Source organism: Pongo pygmaeus, chromosome 22, assembly GCF_028885625.2.
Source record: "Pongo pygmaeus isolate AG05252 chromosome 22, NHGRI_mPonPyg2-v2.0_pri, whole genome shotgun sequence".
Lineage (NCBI taxonomy): Eukaryota > Metazoa > Chordata > Mammalia > Primates > Hominidae > Pongo > Pongo pygmaeus.
In genome coordinates this window covers 28224124-28246447 of record NC_072395.2, presented here as the reverse complement: position 1 = coordinate 28246447, position 22324 = coordinate 28224124, and the positions used below count along the sequence as shown (strand labels likewise).

At 35.9% G+C, this 22324-nt stretch overlaps 1 protein-coding gene across 3 annotated transcripts in view; it reads right to left on the bottom strand.

The window, feature by feature from the left end:
- The window catches only part of USP25 (ubiquitin specific peptidase 25), a 153789-nt gene that overhangs the window by 89280 nt on the left and 42185 nt on the right, over positions 1–22324 (bottom strand). For all 3 annotated transcript variants that reach the window (XM_063659641.1, XM_063659642.1, XM_063659643.1), the window contains 2 exons: positions 17229–17352; positions 3573–3735 (listed from right to left, as the gene is read on the bottom strand). The gene's annotated coding sequence lies outside the window, so the exon portion shown is untranslated. The remainder of the gene's footprint in view (positions 1–3572; positions 3736–17228; positions 17353–22324) is intronic.

The window sequence follows — 22324 nt, the reverse complement described above, 5'->3', positions numbered from 1 at the left end:
TACAGAACTCTCCACCCCAAATCAACAGAATATACATTTTTTTCAGCACCACACCACACCTATTCCAAAATTGACCATATCCTTGGAAGTATAGCTCTCCTCAATAAATGTAAAAGAACAGAAATTGTAACAAACTGTCTCTCAGATCACAGTGCAATCAAGCTAGAACTCAGGATTAAGAATCTCACTCAAAACCGCTCAACTACGTGGAAACTGAACAACCTGCTCCTGAATGACTACTGGGTACATAACAAAATGAAGGCAGAAATAAAGATGTTCTTTGAAACCAACGAGAACCAAGACACAACATACCAGAATCTCTGGGATGCATTCAAAGCAGTGTGTAGAGGGAAATTTACAGCACTAAATGCCCACAAGAGAAAGCAGGAAAGATCCAAAATTGACACCCTAACATCACAATTAAAAGAACTAGAAAAGCAAGAGCAAACACATTCAAAAGCTAGCAGAAGGCAAGAAATAACTAAAATCAGAGCAGAACTGAAGGAAATAGAGACACAAAAAACCCTTCAAAAAATAAATGAATCCAGGAGGTGGTTTTTTGAAAGGATCAACAAAATTGATAGACCGCTAGCAAGATTAATAAAGAAAAAAAGAGAGAAGAATCAAATAGATGCAATAAAAAATGATAAAGGGGATATCACCACCGATCCCACAGAAATACAAACTACCATCAGAGAATATTACAAACACCTCTATGCAAATAAACTAGAAAATCTAGAAGAAATGGATAAATTCCTCAACACATACACCCTCCCAAGACTAAACCAAGAAGAAGTTGAATCTCTGAATAGACCAATAACAGGAGCTGAAATTGTGGCAATAATCAATAGCTTACCAACCAAAAAAAGTCCAGGACCAGATGGGTTCACAGCCGAATTCTACCAGAGGTACAAGGAGGAGCTGGTACCATTTCTTCTGAAACTATTCCAATCAATAGAAAAAGAGGGAATCCTCCCTAACTCATTTTATGAGGCCAGCATCATCCTGATACCAAAGCCTGGCAGAGACACAACAAAAAAAGAGAATTTTAGACCAATATCCTTGATGAACATTGATGCAAAAATCCTCAATAAAATACTGGCAAACAGAATCCAGCAGCACATCAAAAAGCTTATCCACCATGATCAAGTGGGCTTCATCCCTGGGATGCAAGGCTGGTTCAATATACACAAATCAATAAATGTAATCCAGCATATAAACAGAACCAAAGACAAAAACCACATGATTATCTCAATAGATGCAGAAAAGGCCTTTGACAAAATTCAACAACCTTCATGCTAAAAACTCTTAATAAATTAGGAATTGATGGGACGTATCTCAAAATAATAAGAGCTATTTATGACAAACCCACAGCCAATATCATACTGAATGGGCAAAAACTGGAAGCATTCCCTTTGAAAACTGGCACAAGACAGGGATGCCCTCTCTCGCCACTTCTATTCAACATAGTGTTGGAAGTTCTGGCCAGGGCAATTAGGCAGGAGAAGGAAATCAAGGGTATTCAATTAGGAAAAGAGGAAGTCAAATTGTCCCTGTTTGCAGATGACATGATAGTATATCTAGAAAACCCCATTGTCTCAGCCCAAAATCTCCTTAAGGTGATAAGCAACTTCAGCAAAGTCTCAGGATACAAAATCAATGTGCAAAAATCACAAGCATTCTTATACATCAATAACAGACAAACAGAGAGCCAAATCATGAGTGAACTCCCATTCACAATTGCTTCAAAGAGAATAAAATACCTAGGAATCCAACTTACAAGGGATGTGAAAGACCTCTTCAAGGAGAACTACAAACCACTGCTCAAGGAAATAAAAGAGGATACAAACAAATGGAAGAACATTCCATGCTCATGGGTAGGAAGAATCAATATCATGAAAATGGCCATCCTTCCCAAGGTAATTTACAGATTCAATGCCATCCCCATCAAGCTACCAATGACTTTCTTCACAGAATTGGAAAAAACTACTTTAAAGTTCATATGGAACCAAAAAAGAGCCCGCATCGCCAAGTCAATCCTAAGCCAAAAGAACAAAGCTGGAGGCATCACGCTACCTGACTTCAAACTATACTACAAGGCTACAGTAACCAAAACAGCATGGTACTGGTACCAAAACAGAGATATAGATCAATGGAACAGAACAGAGCCCTCAGAAATAATGCCACATATCTACAACCATCAGATCTTTGACAAACCTGAGAAAAACAAGAAATGGGGAAAGGATTCCCTATTTAATAAATGGTGCTGGGAAAACTGGCTAGCCATATGTAGAAAGCTGAAACTGGATCCCTTCCTTACACCTTATACAAAAATCAATTCAAGATGGATTAAAGACTTAAATGTTAGACCTAAAACCATAAAAACCCTAGAAGAAAACCTAGGCAATACCATTCAGGACATAGGCATGGGCAAGGACTTCATGTCTAAAACACCAAAAGCAATGGCAACAAAAGCCAAAATTGACAAATGGGATCTAATTAAACTAAAGAGCTTCTGCACAGCAAAGGAAACTACCATCAGAGTGAACAGGCAACCTACAAAATGGGAGAAAATTTTCGCAACCTACTCATCTGACAAAGGGCTAATATCCAGAATCTACAATGAACTCCAACAAATTTACAAGAAAAAAACAAACAACCCCATCAAAAAGTGGGCGAAGGACATGAACAGACACTTCTCAAAAGAAGACATTTATGCAGCCAAAAAACACATGAAAAAATGCTCACCATCACTGGCCATCAGAGAAATGCAAATCAAAACCACAATGAGATACCATCTCACACCAGTTAGAATGGCAATCATTAAAAAGTCAGGAAACAACAGGTGCTGGAGAGGATGTGGACAAATAGGAACACTTTTACACTGTTGGTGGGACTGTAAACTAGTTCAACCCTTGTGGAAGTCAGTGTGGCGATTCCTCAGGGATCTAGAACTAGAAATTCCATTCGACCCAGCCATCCCATTACTGGGTATATACCCAAAGGACTATAAATCATGCTGCTATAAAGACACATGCACACGTATGTTTATTGCCGCATTATTCACAATAGCAAAGACTTGGAACCAATCCAAATGTCCAACAATGATAGACTGGATTAAGAAAATGTGGCACATATACACCATGGAATACTATGCAGCCATAAAAAATGATGAGTTCATGTCCTTTGTAGGGACATGGATGAAATTGGAAATCATCATTCTCAGTAAACTATCGCAAGAACAAAAAACCAAACACCGCATATTCTCACTCATAGGTGGGAATTGAACAATGAGAACAGATGGACACAGGAAGGGGAACATCACACTTCGGGGATTGTTGTGGGGTGGGGGGAGGGGGGAGGGATAGCATTGGGAGATATACCTAATGCTAGATGACGAGTTGGTGGGTGCAGCGCACCAGCATGGCACATGTCTACATATGTAACTTACCTGCACATTGGGCACATGTACCATAAAACCTAAAGTATAATAATAATAATAATAATAATAATAATAATAATAATAATAATGGAAAAAAAAAAAAAAGAACTGAATAAAGAAAAATCCTTACCTGAATAACAGCACTAAACCAACAAGTATTGCCAACATTCTTTAGCCCAACGGGAGCTTTGTCCTGTCTTTTTCTATCATAAGGGTTTCGAGAATCTCTCCAAACTTCTGCAGGTGTCCTCTTCAAACATGCTTTATTCTCTGCTATGCTGGCTTCAAGAACTCTTAATCAATGGTGGAAAAAAAGGCAGCATTATATAATGGTATATATCCCAGGCATATCACACATTCTAAAAGCATTTTCATTACATAAGATTTGAATAATGTATTTGAAGAAATAATATTTAATACTAACTTTACTCAAATACAGGTTTTAGCAGTGTCAATGCTAATACATAGGGAAGTGTCGTCTTTTTTCCTAAGAAAAATGAAATTTCAAACAAAATGGCAGTATTATATAATAGAAAGTACAATAAATCACATTTCAACAAATTAGATATTTAGTACCAGGAATATACCACCTAGATGAATTTTCTGAGAAATACCAACTAAAGTACATATTTACAATATAACATGATGACTACTTTTTATAACAATTACTCTGAATCAAGAAAACATTAAAAACTGAACAAGTTGCACTTTCACCACCGACCACTTAGTTCTTCTTCTACAAAAAAGTTAAGTGAGTTAAACTTTATGATTCCTTTTAATTCTTGAGATCTATGCCTCTATGACAGCCAAGTAAAGGAAAAGAAAACCTGTATGTTCACTGCCTTGCCCAAAAGTTTGCCTTTGGGAAAATTTAATGAAATAAATATTAGAATACATATTAGAATAACAAAAGATAGTTAACCTTTCCAAAATAAACTCACCTATGAATATCTTAAGTATATCTAAACATGGCAAAAGTAATGCTACTTTAATGATGTTTCTTGCTCCTGAGTATGCAACAACATAACTATAATCATAACTGGAAAACCCTGGTTCCTACATAGGATCTAACCAAGCATTTTGCCTGCTCAAGAAATGTGTTACTTGCTACTTGGCTTCAGCCAAAAAAGAGAAAAAAAAGAAACTTGTTACTTATTATTCTAAATCAGCATAAATAACATTCAGGTATCTTAACCACTTTGTGTTAATTACCAGAACCTGAGTAAAGATTAGTTTTTTTTCAACTTTTTGGTTTATCAAGAAAATCTCATTCATTTCACACCATTTTTATCCTAAAGATTTTATCCTATCAGATTAATGTCAAAATATTATCATTTTATCCTTAACAGCAATATTTACCACAAGACATTAGATACAATGAAATCTAAAATATCATTAAAATATCCCATGTGAATACAGAAGTCAGTCTTTGGGAATCAATAAAACACGCATTTTTGAAAAACTGGTAACAACATGATAAGTTAAAATGTAAACTCATGTAGTGAAAAGTAAACAGTTTCTACTTCTGTCACATTTAGGAGTGACCCAACTGGCCAGCACTACTCTCTGCCGAAAAACCAACTCCCACAGGCAACCTCAGACTCTAGGCTTGTTTCACGAAAAGACATAGAACTCCTTGAAAGACATTTAGTTAGATGAACTGGGGCAGAGGAAAACCAAAGAATATCTAGAACATTCTACTGTTACCAGAAAGCAAGTTTTCAAGAATACAAGGGAGAGACAGAAAGACAGTCAACTTGACTCTCCTATTGGAGACCCAGGAGGCCCTAAAGATCTTCTAACAGTTAAATTTTGCAGTTCAGCAGAATAATAATAACCCGAACAAACTGAATTTGTTCAAGACTGGTTTATGCTCAAAAAAGAAAGGTTAATGCACAGTATATAAAAAGTAACTGTAATACAAAAGACTGTCGTATATAGAGGGGATATTTAAGTTTTTATTGACTTTTATAAATGGCAGTATTCTCATTCGAAAATTTTGTTCCTTTTGTAATATATATGTATATTTAGACGCTGAGATACAGCAAACTTATTTATATCTTGGTAGTCAGAAATAAATAGACTAAAACATGGAATAAGTTCTGGGAAAGGTAGATAAAAACGATACCATAAAACAATTAGTACCAGTGATCCTATATAAGAGATAGAAGAGGTACCCAGCAATTGACTAGTACCAGTGCAGGTAGACAATAATTATGTAAAAAGAGAATTCTACAGCATATTCTAAAATATAAACTCCTCAAAAGTCTAAAAGAACCAGACGTAATCCTGAATCTATAGCATATGAACATCTGTCGTTATATTTAACTACTAATTATAACAAGAAACAAATCCTTCTTAATAATGTCAACAGAGCAGATCACACATATCATAATAAGCAGGAAATGGTTCATACATACATTAGTTACAGAAAACTTGAGGACATCTGATTTCTGCACAATACACCCTAAGTACATTTTTCATATTCCAGATCTGGGCTAAGATTACTAAACCCCAGGAAGGTCTTTTGAAATGTTTTAAGTATAGTCAATTCCTTTATGCCCCTCTTCTGCTCTACCAAAAAATATACACCACTTGATTTGTATGTTTACATACAAAATATTTAATGTAAACATCACATTGATATATTGAGATAATGTAAGCTTTTTAGTTCCTTTGCCTTTTCTCTCCCCACACAGGACTTGCAAGAATGTGTGGCCTCAAATGTACTTTCCAGGAGCAAGCAATGCCTGAACCATTTGTCACACCATTCCAAAAAGGAAGTTAGAAGGGCAAGAAAGTTAGGGATACGAACCAAGACAACATCTTCCCAGCACTCCTATATAACTTTCTTTACAGAGGTCAAATGAGGCACAAAGTGTAACAACTTTGATTAAAGTTCAAGAGATACATGTAATTGCTGATTGCTCCTCAAAGTCACCTAAGATTTAAAAATAATAGCCATTTCCCAAGTAGCTCAATTCAGTCATACGGTAGATAATGTCATCCATTCTTAACAAAAGTATGGGTTTTAAAGAAATGAGTTTATCACAATACACCTTAACCATACCACATGGTAGAATTGTGGTGCAAAAAAAAGAATGTAGGTGAAAGGGGAATGCCATGATTTCCTGACCCTCTTAATTTAAACATATTATATCACCAGAATTTTACAGCATGACTCAGTAGGTCTCCTCCTACCATCTCCTCTTGGTTCCTAAAGAACGTAATAAACACACTTAACACTGTGCCAAAAATATTAACCAGTGTCTCCAATCAGTGTCTGAAAAGCAGAAACAAGAATTTGCTTTACCTCTAGAGTGAACATTAAAAATGAGCGATAAACACGTTTTTAAAGTAAATGGATGATTAAGATATTAAATGCTGCTACTTCTTGGTTATTGATGGACTGATTGATTGCAAAAGCCAATCTCTAGCTCCAATACTGCTCTATTGCTCCGCCTGATCCCCTTCTATAATCTAGTACTGGCACCATAAATCCAAACTTTTTATAAAGCAAAATCCTGCATAAGGGTTCCTCCCCTGGCCTTTCCAATGATACTACCCAAGCTCTTAAGTATAAGACATGCAGTGGCTAAAATCCAGGTATTACCAGCTGGTAGAAGAGAAAAAAAAAAGATAGGCAAATTTCAGAGATAGCCTATAACAAAATGTTTGAAGGGTAAACTCGCAAGCCACAAACCAAAAACCAGTCTGACCTATCACCTTGCTTTATCTTCTCAAAATTGGTCATGACCTTGGTAGTAAGCAATATAAAAAGACAACAAAATGTTTTGCTGCGTCTTTTCCTTCCACACACTATGCTAAATGTTTAAAGCATTTACATATGGTAGATCTTCATGTTTCCATTAAATTTTATTACACGGTGGTTTTACTTGGGCAGGGGGGTGAGGGGGTGTTATTATTTTATTGTTTTTGTGTTGTTAAATTGCCTATAGCAGTAATACTGAAAATATCCCACCTTATAGCTCACCTAAGCCCCTTTTTGGGAAGTATCACACTAACTGAGAAACATGCATATACTTTAAGCTGTATAGATCAACCACAAAGAAAAAAAAAAGGGAGCGGTGGGGAATGAAACATCTCATTTATTTCCTAAAAAAGCAAAAACAAAACTAATGGTATTTTTAATTGGGATCAAACTAAACCCATAAATCAATTTAAAAAGAACTGACCAGTTTAACAATGGTCTTCCAATTCATGAAACAGTGTATGTTTCAAAATATTTATGTATTCTTTAATGTGTCTTAATGATGTTTAATCATTCTCATCCTGGAAGTTCTTGTACATTTCTTAGATTTACTCCAGTTAACAGTTTTTGTCAAAAATCAGTTGGCTGTAGGTGTGTCCATTTCTGGGCTCTCTATTCTGTTCCACTGGTTTATGTGTCTGTTTTTTACACCAATATCATTGTTTTGGTTACTATATTCTAGCAGTACATTTGGAAATCAGGTAGTGATGCCTCTACCTTTTGTTCCTTTTGTTCAGGCTTGTTTTGGCTATTTGGGCTCTCTTGTGGTTCCATATGAATTTTTGGGATTGTCTTTTCTAATTCTCTGAAGGGTCACTGGAATTTTTATATGGACTGCAGTTAAGTCTGGAGATGACTTCAGGTAATATGGCCATTTTAACAATATTAATTCTTCTAATCCATGAACATATGACGTATTTCCATTTGTTTGTGTCTTCTATTTCTTTCCTCAATGTTTTATAGTTTTCAGTGTAGAGATTTTTTATCTCTTTGGTTAAGTTTATTCTTAGGTATCTTGATTTTTTGTAGCTATTGTAAATGAAATTGTTTTCTTAATTTTTCAAATAACTCACCATTAGCATATAGAAGCACTGATTTTTGTGTGTTAATTTTGTGTCCTACACTTTTACTGAATTCACTTACGAGTTGTAGCAGTTTTTTGGTGAACTCTTTAGTGCTTTCTATATTTAAGATCATATCATCTGGAAACAGAGACAATTTTACTTTCTCCTTTCCAATTTTGATGTCTTTTATTTCTTTCTCCTGCCTAACTGCTCTAAGACTTCCAGTACTATGCTGAATAGGATTGGTGGAAGTGGGCATCTTTGTTAGGTTCTTGATCTTAGTGGAAAAGCTTTCATTTTCTTCCCCATTCAGTACACTACTAGCTGTGGGTTTCTCAACTATGGTCTTTATTGTGTTGAGGTACATACTTTCTGTATCTATTTTGAGAGCTTTTATCATGAAGGAATGTTAAACTTTGTAACGTGCTTTTTTCTGTATCTACTGAAATTATATGGTTTTCGTTCTCTTTGTTACTGCGATGTATCGCATTTATTGGTTTGTGTATGTTGAACCATCCCTGCATCTCTGGGATGAATCTTGATCATAGTGGATGATGTTTTTAATATGCTATTGAATCGGACTTCCTAGAATCTTGTTCAGAATTTCTGCATCTAGGTCGATCAGGGATATTGGCCTGTTTTCTTTTTGTTGTGTCCTTGTCTAGTTTCTGAATCAGGGTAATGTTGGCCTCATAAAATGAGATGGAAGCATTCCCTCCTAATTTTCTGGAATAGTTTGAGAATTAATATTAGTTGTTCTTTAAATGTTTGACACACTTCAGCAATGTAGCCATCAGAAACTGGGGATCTTTATGTCAGGCTTTAGCAGTTACTCAATTTTCTCACTCATTGTGGTCTGCTCATTTTTTCCATTTCTTCTCAATTTAACCTTGGTAGGTTGTGTGTGTTCAAGAATTTATCCATTTTTCCTATATTCTAGAATTTGTTGGTATACAGTTGTTCATAATAGTCTCTTGTGATCCTCCAATTCTGTGATACATTTGTAATGTTTCGTTTTTCATGTCTGGTTTTATTTATTCGAGTCTTTTTTTTTCTTTTTTCTTAGTCTAGCTAAAGGTTTGTTGATTCTGTTTATCTTCTCAAAAAAGTTTCACTGATCTTTCGAATTGCTTTTTTAGTCTCTATTTGTTTACTTCTGCTCTAAGCTTTATTATTTCCATCCTACCAATTTTGGGTTTAGTTTGTTCTTGCTTTTCAGGTTTCTTTGAGTTGCACAGTTAATCTGTTTATTAGAAATCTTTCTTCATTTCTGATGCAGGCATTTATTTCCATGAACTTCTAGAACAGGTTTCACTATGTCCCATGGGTTTTTGTATAATGTGTTTCCATGCTCCTTTGTCCCAGGGAACTTTCTAATTACGCTTTTAATTTCTTCACTGACCCATTGGTTATTAAGGTGCATATTAACTTCCATTTATTTGTTGGTTTCTAACGTTTTTCTTGTTGTTGATTTCTAGTTTTATATAGTTGTGATCTGGTAAAATACTTGATACCATCTCTAACATATGATCTTTACTGGAGAATATTCCATGCACAGTTGAAAAGAATGTGTATTCTGCAGCTGTTCATGTTCTGTAAATGTCCATGGTGTAGTTTAAGTCTCATGTTTCTAGATCATTTGTCTATTGTTAAAAGTGGGATGCTTAAGTCCCTACTATTGTTGTACTGGAGTCTATTTCCCCCTTTAAATCTAATAATATTTGCTTTATGTATTTGGATGTTCTGGTGTTCGGTGCTTATATATTTACAGTTTTGCTTCTTGGCGAATTGATCCTTTTATTATTACATAATGACTTTGTCTCTTTTTACAGTTTTTGACTTAAAGTCTATTGTATCTAGTACAAGTATGGCTACTTCTGCTCACTTTTGGTTTGAATTTGCATGGGATATCTTTGTCCATTCCTTCACTTTCAGTCTATGTTTATATTTAATGATGAGGTGTGTCTCTTGTAGGCAACATATAGTTGGGTCTTTTTTTTTTTTAATCCATCCAGCTGCTCTATATTTTTTAATTGGGGAATTTAATCCACTTACATTCAGGGTTACTATTGATAAGTAATAATTTACTCATGCTAGTTTGTTTTCTCAATATTATGAAGATCCTTCGTTTGATTCTTTCCCTCTTGTTTACTTCTGTGGTTTGGTGGTTTTCTATAATGCTAAGCTTTGTTTCCTTTCTTGTTTATCTACTATAATTTTTCTTGTGGTTACCGTGGAGCTAACATGAAGAGTCTTACAGTTACAACAGACTATTTTAACCTAGTAACAACTTAACTTTGGTCACACAAAAATAATCTAGACTTTTTCCCCTCACTCCCCTACCCCACCATGATTAGTGTTTTGATTGCTGTAATTTACATCTTTTTTTTTTTTTTTTTTGAAACAGAGTTTCGCTCTTGTTGCCCAGGCTGGAGTCCAATGGCATGATCTTGGCTCACCACAACCTCCACCTCCCAGGTTCAAGCAATTCTCCTGTCTCAGCCACCCAAGTAGCTTGGATTACAAGCATGCACCACCATGCTCAGCTAATTTTGTATTTTTAGTGGAGACGGGGTTTCTCCATGTTGATCAGGCTGGTCTCAAACTCCTGACCTCGGATGATCTGCCAGCCTCAGCCTCCGAAAGTGCTGGGATTACAGACGTGAGCCACCACACCCAGCCACATCTTTATCTTTCATGTATTCCTTAGCCACTAATTGTAGCTGTTGATGCTTCTGACATTTTTAACTTTAAACCTTCATATTAGAGGACCGAAGGAATTACACAGCACCATTACAGCACTGGGGCATTCTGAATATGATTATGGATTTACCTATATTGATGAGTTTTGTATTTTCACATATTTTCATGATATTAATCATTCTTTCGTTTCCTATTATTTCCTCTAAGTGTTTTTGTAGGACCAGTCCAGTGGTGATGAATTCCATCACCTTTGCTTGTCTGGGAACATCTCTATTTATTTTTCTTTTCTTTATTTTTTTTGAGATGGAGTCTCACTCTGTCGCCCAGGCTGGAGTGCAGTGGCGCGATCCCGGCTCACTGCAAGCTCCGCCTCCCGGGTTCACACCATTCTCCTGCCTCAGCCTCCCGAGTAGCCGGGACTACAGGCGCCCGCCACCATGCCCGGCTAATTTTTTGTATTTTTTTTTTTTTTTTTTTTTTTAGTACAGACGGGGTTTCACCATGTTAGCCAAGATGGTCTCGATCTCCTGACCTCATGATCTGCCCGTTTTGGCCTCTCAAAGTGCTGAGATTACAGGCATGAGCCACCGCGCCCGGCCCTTCTTTTTCATTTCTTAAGGATAGCACTGCCGGATATATTCTCTGCTGACAGTTTTTATTTTTATATTTTATTTTTATTTTTTCCCAGCACTGTGAATATGTCATCCCACTCTCTCCTGTCTTGTACAGTATCTGCTGAGAAATGTACTGATAGTCTAATGGGAATTCCCATATATATGATGTAATGTTTTTGTCTTACAACTTTTAGAATTGTGTACCTTTGAGAGGATTTTGAGGGGTTGAATTTTATTGGGGATCTTTTCATTCCTAGATGTCCATAACTTCCCAAGACTTTCTTCCAAGAAGTGCAGAAGGGCACAGACAATCTATTTAACCAAATGGGTGGTCTATGCCTCTCTTCACTTCTTCTTTCTCGGGCACTCCCATAATATGAATTATAGGTTTGCTTAATGGTGTCTGATAAGTCCTATGGGCTTTCTTCATTCTTTGTTATTCTTTTTTTTTTCTTCCTCTGAATGGGTTATTTCAAAAGATCCGTCTTCAAGTTCAGAAATGTATTATTCTGCATGTTCTAGTCTGTGACTGTGGCTCTCAATTGTATTTTTTTGAAATTTCATTCACTGAATTCCTCAAGCTCCAAGATTTCTGTTTTGTTCCTTTCCGTAATATCTATCTTTGTTCAATTTCTCACTCAGCTAATGAATTTATTAATTTCGTTAAATTGTTGTATTCTCTTACAACTCAAAAGTTTCTTTAATGTCATTATTTTGAATTATTTTTCATGCATTTCATGAATATTCTTTTCTTTGGATTCCGTTACTAAAGATGCATTGTGGTGCCAGGTTTGGGGGTGACACATTTCCTTGCTTTTTCACGAGTCTTCTGTCTCTATGCTGGTACCTGTGCATCTAATGGACAATTTCTTTTTCCAATTTTAACGAGCAGCTTTCATAGGAAGAGGTTTTTTCCTGTTGATGGGTCCTAGGGTGCTGACTGGAAATGGTGCGGTGGCTTTGGTTCAGGGTGGACTCAGTATTGTGGTGTCCAAACAGATTATTGAGCTGGAATCCTCACCTGCGATGTCCGTGATTATCTCAGTGACTTAGTATGCAGGAGCCCATGACTGTGGTGGCATGGTTTTTCTGGAATTGGGGGCACCAGGCTGGTTGCTGGTCAGGCACATGCTGATGCAGCAGGCCAGAAAGGTTGTACGATTGTCTCTCCTGAATGGCAGGGTTACTGCTGGGCTGGCTATCAGGCCAGGGGTGGATGCATGCAGGTCTGGAGGCTGTGCATGACTCTGGTGATGTAGGGTTGAGCTGTGGAAAGAGTGCCTCCAAACCAGCTATTGGACTAAAGGCAGGAAATTGTGGCCCGGCAGCTGTGCAGAATCCTCCAGTGGTACAGGCAGACAACCTTTGGGCCAGCTGTTCAAGCTGGGAGCAAGTTCACACAGGCCCACTGGCTGTACACTACTCTCTCCCTTGGGGTGGGGCCACCTCCAGGCCAACTAGAGCCAGGGACAGATGTACACTAGCCTGGTGGCTGCATGGGGCTGCCCTGCCATGCAGGCCCACCTGCTTCCCTGGGTAATAGGGAGCCTTGTGGGTTTAGGTATCAGGGCTCCAGTAGTGCCTTTGAGCCTAGGCTCCAAGTAGCCAAGGTATCAGTGCTAGAGGCACTTGTGTGAACTTTGTGGAATGAGGGCAATGCCTCTGGGATACAGGGTGGCTACTGGCCTCCAGGTCAAGAAGCACTCCAGATGTGGGCTTGGTTTCACAGATGTGTCATCCCTTAGCTGCTTGGGTTGCAGGGGTGCAGGGTGTCAAAGAGGTTCCTGCTGTGGGGGAACACAGCCACATGCACTTTCAGCAACTGTTCATGCTGGACTTGGGACCTGTGAGGACTGGGGAACTCTCTTGTAGCAGTGACTGCTGGCATCTGTGGTGGTGATGAGGACTGATGATTCTCAGCTTACCTTCTTCCTATAAGAAGAGGAATCCCCTGGCTTTGATTCAATCCTCGCAAGGGAGACAGTATGGCAGAGGCAGGATACTTTGGTCTCCTCCCTGTGGAGCTATTCTTGACTCCATGCTCCACAGGGACTTTGCTGTTCTCTTGGTACTCTCCAGTGCATTTCCTCCATCACTCCAGACAAAATAAACTTATTTGTTGTTTTGGTTCCTTTTTTGTGAGGGGAATGAGAGCCAAGCAACTCTAGTCGGCAATCTTGCTGACATCACTTCCCATCAGTCTTTTTAATTTTAGCCACTGTGATGGATGAGTGCTCTAATGTGTTCTTCAATGAGATGAACAGAATAGAGCTTTTGATCAAACTTGCACAACCCAGATCACCACCACTGCCACAATCATAATACCCAAAATGGAATCACATCCACTGTCATATACAGAGTACAAATTAAGGAACTCTATGTTTCTAACACAGAGGCTACCACTACTTGTCAGACATGTGACTCCTACCAAAAGCTGACCTGTGTATCTGGCCGTAGGAGAGCCCACACTGCATGCGGTGTGGCTCCTGCCACATGGACAACCTGACTACATCGACCAGTTGATCCCTCTTCCTGGGGATATCAGTGGTACCTCACTGTTGCTGATACTTTTTCAAGTTATACTGCTGCTGTTCATCAGTCACCTACAGCCACAACCTTGTAGCCCAGGAAACTAATCTGTGTCATATTTCTTACTTTTCCAGATCATCTATAATCTGACATAATGCACCTTAAATGGTTTGATGGTTATTCAATGGCCCTTCCATGCTCCTTAGCATCCACAAGTACCTGGAATTATTGAGCACTGAAATCCTCCTCAAAGATCAATTTTAAAAGATTTCTAACTCTGCCTCCCTCATCCACTCCTGTTTCACACACCATCTTTAGACAGTTCCCCTTCACAGCTGCTTCCTCAGTAATGATAAGGATAAAAAATGTAGGAGTTATACAGACCTATTTTAATAATTCAGAATTCCACCCTGACTATTCCTGGACATGATCCTTCTTTCTTTCCCCAATGGCAACTCCAAGCTGAAGATAACAAGAAATAACTAGTTGAAACACAGAAGTAATGAGGAAAAAAGAGAATCTGTAGTCTACTACTTCTTGAAACTGTTGAAGGTGCGCGCTCTTTGTAACAATTTTAGCTAGAAAACAGCACTATCTTCTAATGAGGCACTTCAAAGTTATTTCACAAGGCAAGCCATTTTCACAAGAAATATGCCATAGACACAAACCAGTCACAATGTAGTTTATTAACAAATTTCAACTGTCCATACTCCACTTGTGTCCTGGCAGTGATAATCAAGAGATAATAAATACATCCAATTCTGACACTAAAAAGTATATAAAGAAATACTTTAAAAATGTTCTACTTAAAAAATTTTAGCATGAAATGTATAAATGCCTAACCACAGGATTATAAGATGTAAAAAGACAGGCTTTATCTCATCAAATTACACACAATGTAGTATCCTAATGTGTAACTTCACATTAAATTATGTCTACTAAAATATAATAAGCAAATGATTCTGGAATTTTATTTGCAAAGGTTTTCCCTATATCAACTTCAGTAATGAAGAAGGAGTTAATTTACTTTTAAGCATAATATATAAATGTCTTCCTTTAAAATGCATCATTTTCTCTTTTGAATTTAGAGTTCCATACCTTAATAAACCCATAGGAGCAAATATATCTCTGATAATGTTTAGCTAGAACTCTCCACATCCTCTTTTTCTAATACAACATGATTTACACATAAGTTTATTAAATGCATATTTTGCATTGAACACCCATTTGTTCATTGCGGGTTACTGAATTTACACATAATTAATATGACTCTTTTACTTCTAGGGAGTATAGCTTTATGGCATGTTACATTATGCCAAATCTCTATGCCATCTACAATAATAATATCTACCAAATATTTACTATTTTTAAATTATATTAAAATGTAAAAGACCTAGAATGAAAAAAAAAAGCATTATCTGAAGAGATTTTCTTTTGCCATTTTGGATAAAAACAACTATCCAAAACAATAATATAACATATACATTGAACTGAATATCAAATTAGGAACAGCCTTCATCCCTTTTTATATTACCTTACTTTTATTATATAATTAGTACCTGTTGTTTTAATTAGAAAACACATAATAGAATGACTGATACTAATTGGGTATATGAGCTCACATACATTTTATATTCATATACTCATATAAATTCATATAAACAAAAATATAATTTTAAAAATAATATTTGTATCAAGTATACATTCTTTTTATAACCCTTTTCACATAAAATCATGCCCCTTACATATGAAATCCAACTCATGTGTTTTGTATTTAAAATATTTCTCAAAGTTTAAGTATTGTCGTTTTATAATTATTCAAGACAATTATGCATTGCAATACACGTTTTAAAAAGAAAAAGCCCAATTCATATAATTTCTCAAATGCTTCAGAAAATAAGCCTAACTACGTATTTTTTGGTTTTCATCTAAAGTTCCTGGCAATAAATATTAGCCACAACTAATGAGGGGGACAATAGAGTTTAATTAAGTCTTTACATAATATAATGTCTTACAAAGTAGTTTCCAAAGTAACATTTAAAGACGTTAAAAAGTCGCACTAAGATAAAAAATTATATGCCTTTGCTAAACATAGCATTTTGAAACATTTCCTACCATATAGTAATCTCTGATTATTTGGAAAGAAATATCCCATTGATATTGTGCCAAGAAAAATTACCTGAGAAATTTGGTACATTCTGTTACCAAAGGACTATGTTAAAGGAAAAGAATATTAAAGTCTTAAGATGCATCTGAGCTGTGTGCCTTTGGAAAAAGCACATTTAACCTCTTGCAAGCTAAATTTCTTCTTCAGTAACATAGAGTTACCACTGCCTTCAAATAGTTGTTTAGAGGATTACAGTTAGTTATAGCTTAATGGCTTATTAAATTATTATGTCTACATTTTTAGAGGTATTATGAAAACCAAATGTTTTTTTCAGTCCTTAGATGAATCAAACTGTTTCAAACTACAAAGTTTTGGTTATTAAATTAAAAACTGCATTCTAGCACACATCTTGGAGCCCTGCACATTTATTTGAACAATATATATAAACATATTACCATGCTATAGATCAGAGGTCGGCAAACCACAGCCGAGGGGACAAATCCAACAGGCTGCCTTTGTAAATCAAGATTTATTAGGATACAGCCAAGCTCATTATATTATGTATCAGCTATAGCTGCTTTTGCATTATGACACCAGAGCTGAATAGCTATAACAGAAACCCTATAGCCAACAAAGCCAAAAATATTTACTATTAGCCCTTTACAGAAAAAGGATGCTGACCCTTGCAATAAATTGTTGTAAATTGGACAGTGCGTCCAGAAAAGATTAGGGGAAGAAAAAAATGAAAGAAATATTAAAATATGCACCTAAATGTAATCCCTCATAACACCATCCCAAAATCTTAAAAATCTAAACCCAATTGCTATCAAAACTAAATATGAAGAGTTTGGTTACATAAAATTTAAAAATACACAAGCATATTACTAGTTTAGAGTAACAAAGTATATCTTATTACCTCTTAAAATTAATTTAACCCAATTAATGATTTCTATTTTTAAAAGTACTTATATCTGCTTTATACAAATTATGTTTTTACCTGCTAATGGCTTGTTCCTCATCAGTTATTCCAGTCTCCCTGAATGCCCTGTTTGATTCGGCCAAACTCAAGGCAATTGCTCTCTGAAGATCATCTTTATCATCTCCAGTGAGATCAATCACATCTGAAAAGCAAAACTATCTTTCTCAAAATTAAAAGTAAAACAAAATGAAAGGTAATTTTTATTATGGAGATTTTATATCCAATATACGCTTTAAACCAGTCAGTACCAACTAATTTTGTATTTCTAAAAGCCTATCTAAAAATAAATGCAAACATATTTTTAACTGGTCATACTCAGTAACTCAATGATTTTTTTGATAAAATATACCTAAAGCAGTAAGCAGAAATATATTTCACTGTAGAAGAATCTCTGTATTTACTATGAGGTCTCTTATTAAAAGCTAATAAGGAGAAAGACTGCTGAGAGTGGTTTATCAACAAAAATTGAAATCAATACAATTAAACATTTACATTTCTGCTTTCTGAAGTTAACCCAATTACATACGCATTATATTCTGTCCATACTACTACCATCTAGACATTATCAAATTACAATAATTAACAATGAACCCTTAAAAACTGATGTTTCAGAAACTAACCACAGATGTACATTTACATATACATTTTTTAAATTCTGAAAGAATGTGCCAAACTATTAACAGTGGTTAACTCTGAGGAAAGGAGTTATAGGAGGAAGAAGTATAAGAATCTTTCACTTTCTATTTAAATACTTCTATACAATCTGAATTGTTTAATAAATATGCAGTCCTTTTAATTTAAAACAAGATTCTCATTTCACAAAAATGAAATATACAAGTGAATGAAACAAGCCCTCTTCTAACAAAAAATAGCCTTGATGCTATTAAGTATTAATTCTTTTTCCAAAAAAGGTTACAACTAATACTGCCTTCAATAAAAATGACTTTTAATCCAATTTCCCAATATATATGGGTCAATTTCCTTAACCCAGATGATGCCAATGATAAATACGCCCATTATCATTTCAACAATGACAGAAACCATGGTATATTGCTAAGTAGGGAAGTGGTAACAGGTTACAAAACAATATGATCAGGAAGAGAAACTATCTGTTATTATCTTTGCATGGTTGGGATTATGCTTATTTGTATTTTGGACATGTTTTGCCTTCATTTTACTTATTTGCTTATTTTAAATTTTATTTTTTAGAGACAGGGTCTCACTGTGTCACGCAGGCTAGAGGGCAGTGGCATGATCACAGCTCACTGCAATCTCAAACTCCTGAGCTCCAGTGATCCTCCCACCCCAACCTCCAGAGTAGCTAGGACTACAGGCATGCACCACTTGGCTAATTTTCTTTTTAATTTTTTGTAGATATAAGGTTTTGCGCCTTGCCCAGGCTGGTGTATTTTAGACATGTTAAAAATGTTTTCTTTGTAATCATACAATTTTAGAAGAGGAAAAAAAACAAACAGGATAGAGGATGGGGAGGATAAGGTGGCTTTATTTTACCATATGGCTATAAGGTTTTACATAAATACTAGAAAAGCATATTATATATTTAATGAAAAAAAGTAATGTATATTGATGTTTTCCAGAGTCTCCTTCTATTTTTATCCACACGTTCTCCAAATAGTAGCTTGTAAGAAGATTTAAAATATTAGAAAGAATACCTGATCATGGAAGGAAGTGGTGGTGTTTTTTTTAATGTCTTTAGAGAGTATAATAAAACCTCACAAAAGTGTATTAAGTAGGGCCCCCCAAAAATGCAAGCAAGTAAAATGTGAAAGATTTACATAGCATAGTAATTGAAATGGTGAATCACTTTACAGACAACAGCAGGCCAAAGGTTTTACAAGTCTGGTTACAAAATCCAAGTCCACCCAGACCACAGCTGAAGATGAGTGTAACCCAGAACTGCACAGTTGAGCATAAATACTGATGAAGCAGCGAGTATTAAAAAGGTACGGAATGCCTCATAAAAATGAAAGCTATCTTGGTTATTAAAATGGCTAGAACTTAGGTCTAAGTAAAGAAAGGATAATGAAAAGTGGAAAAAATCTGAAAATCACAGAGAAGCAGAAAAACAGGGTTTAGGTATGTGATTAATTAGAGGTCAGATTCCATTATCTCGTTCTCCTAAGTTTACTTTCTTCAATTATAGAAACTAAACATAAAAAATAGAAAAAAATAAAAAAAACAGAAAAACTATCTTCCTTATTCACTGGCAGTTAGGGTTTTGGATGAAACTTAGGCCTCATCCATTAGAATGCACTAACATGAGATATGGAAGGCAGAGTGCAGCAGGGGCGGGGCGGGGTGGGCAGCCATTATCCTGTTGCCTTTGGCTGTTTTCTCTAGCGTAATTGAAAAGATTTAAGTTGTTCCACAGTATTCCAGGCTCCAATTTCCAGCTTTAAGAATGTCAAGAGATGGAATGTAAATGGCAACTAGACTTTGCATTCCAATTTCCAGGCATAGCTCAGTGGCAGTTACCTAATCCTGGCTTCCTGTTTCCTGGGCTGCAGCTATAGAAGTATGTTCTTGAACTCAGCAGTCCAACAGGCCGCTTTCCTAATTGTGACAGAAGTAGCTGCTTCCCTGACTGGTCAGTCCTGCAATGATGTAGGAGTCATTTCAGAAGGCTGAGCTAGAGCTTTCCTCCAGTCCTTCCAGTGATTTTTTAAAGAACCTAATCCCCTGTATTAAATTCCTTATTTGAAAATTTCTAGAATGTTTACTGTATCATGACTGACAAGTAAAACAAACGGGCTATAGCCAAAACTAATTAAAAAATAGCAACAACTCAGACTTACAGCTTTTCCTAATTTATCAATTGTAATTCAAGCAACAAAAAAGCAAAAAAACAAGATGGGTTTTTCCCCCAAATATATTTTATAAATGAAATCACTGAAATTCTGAGAAATGAAGCACATCATAAGAAGCGAGAATGGTGCACAGGCTTCAAAATTTAAGTCTTCTAACACTTAAATCCAGTGATCTTTCTGCCTTACTAGCAGTTCTTCAAATACGGTCCATTGATCCTTGGGGTCCCCAGGGACCCTTCGAAAAAAGGGAGGAAGGTCCTTAAATAAAAAAATGATAATACTCAGATATTATTTGCCTTTTGTACTGTAGCCACATTTGCACCAATGATGCAAAACAATATTGAATAAAACTGCTGCATCTTAGCACAAATCAAGGCAGCAGCACCAAGTTGCATAATTCATTGTATTAGTCACAAATATACACACTCACTGTTTTAAACAGAAGTCAAGCCAGTTTCTTTTAGAATTATGTTCTTGGCAAAAAGATTAAACCTAATTTTATTAAACCTCAAACCTCGATTTATGTTTAATTCTAACATAAGAAGTACACATAAAGTACTGCTGCGATATATCCAGAGTATGCTGTTGCTAACAACCAGTGTAAAATGAGTTACAAGCTAAACTGATTTTTCCCATGGAATGCAATTTTTATTTAAAAGAAAAACTAACAAACTACAAACTAGAATTATTCAGACTTCAGTATTTAGCAGATGTTGTCTGGAAAAAAAAAAGTAAGCCTGTTGCTTTAAGGAAAACAAATGTATCTGTTGACATGATTAATAAGGAATTTTCAAGCAAGAATCTAAACTTTGAAAAACTTGTTTCTACCACTGTGAGCTTGATATCTTCTCAATACTTAAAGGTTTGTATATGAGTGGTGATATTAACAAATTCAACTTTTTCTTATAGTAGACATTCTTCAAGCATTTAAACAGAAATCTTTTCAAATTACCAATGCACAGTGTTACAAAATCATGCATGGGTAAAAGATCCATCCAAAAAGCAAGAAACATTAATGGATTTTAATGCAACATAATATGAAAAGGTTGTTGATACCACCATAGAATAACTGATGCGATTTCGAATTCCACATTGCAACTAATCTTTAAGAAATTACCATCTGTTAAGTTTGGGTATAGCATTAAAAAGAATATCCATTATTATCTGATTATCAGTTAAAATACTCCTCCCTTTTCTAAATTATTATCTGTGTAAAGCCAGATTTTCTTCACAAACTTCAACCAAAACAACTTATTGCAACAGAATGCAAACCTTCAGAAGCACATTGGAGACTCTAGTTCTCCTCTAATATGGCAGACATTCAAGACTTGCAACAATGTCAAGCAATGTACTCTTCTCACCATTGTTTCAGCAAATGTGTTTTTCATAAAATATGTTATTCAAACATAATAGATTGACATTTTTATATGAACTAATAGCCTAAGCTTTTCTCAGTTTTAATTTCTAAAATAGTAAATTTTATGTACCCAAAAGCTCTGAGGTCCTCAATAATTTTTATGAGTGTAAAGGGGTCCTGACAGCAAAAATAACAAGAATTACCATCTACTCCATGTTCTTAGACATGTTTTTTATGAAACAAATCATAATTGAAAATGGTTTTCTTTGGTTTTTACAATGTGATTCAAAATTTTCTGAAATAACTGGCAAAAGATAAAGATTAGGAGACTGTATGTGTACAATAATAGGTATTTCTTCCCTCATGCTCTGGGAGGAAAAAAAAAACCAGAAGACCTGGTTACACGATTCCTGCATGGCAATAATCATTGTGACAAAGCCAGCATGTAGCAGAAGTAGCAGTAGCAGCTCTCTTTAGATAGAATATTCACTCTCCATTTTGCCCCCACCCCCAACGTGGCCAGCCACACACATTCACATTACCTTCCTTGCCCTTGCATCCTCGCATATCTTGTACCTTACATGTGTGTAAAAGGATAAAGCTGCTTGTGGCTAGAATGACCATACTAAATGGCTCCAGCCACTCCAGCCTCTCCTAGCATCTCCAATAGCGGAGGGTTCAGTATATAGGCACACCTGTACCCCAGCTGGGAATTTGAGCCTCCAATCCCTGGTATAGAGGAATAGTAGTCTTTAATGCTGGAAAAGTTGGTTGAGACCAGAGACTAACAATCCTTAACTGAAAAGCTGGGACTTTTTCCTTTAGGCAATAGAGGAGGTTTATTTATTATTTTAATTTCATTGTAATTGTAACAATTTTCTCCATGATCTTCCTATTACTCCATAAAGCTGCTTCTTTTCACAGGGTAT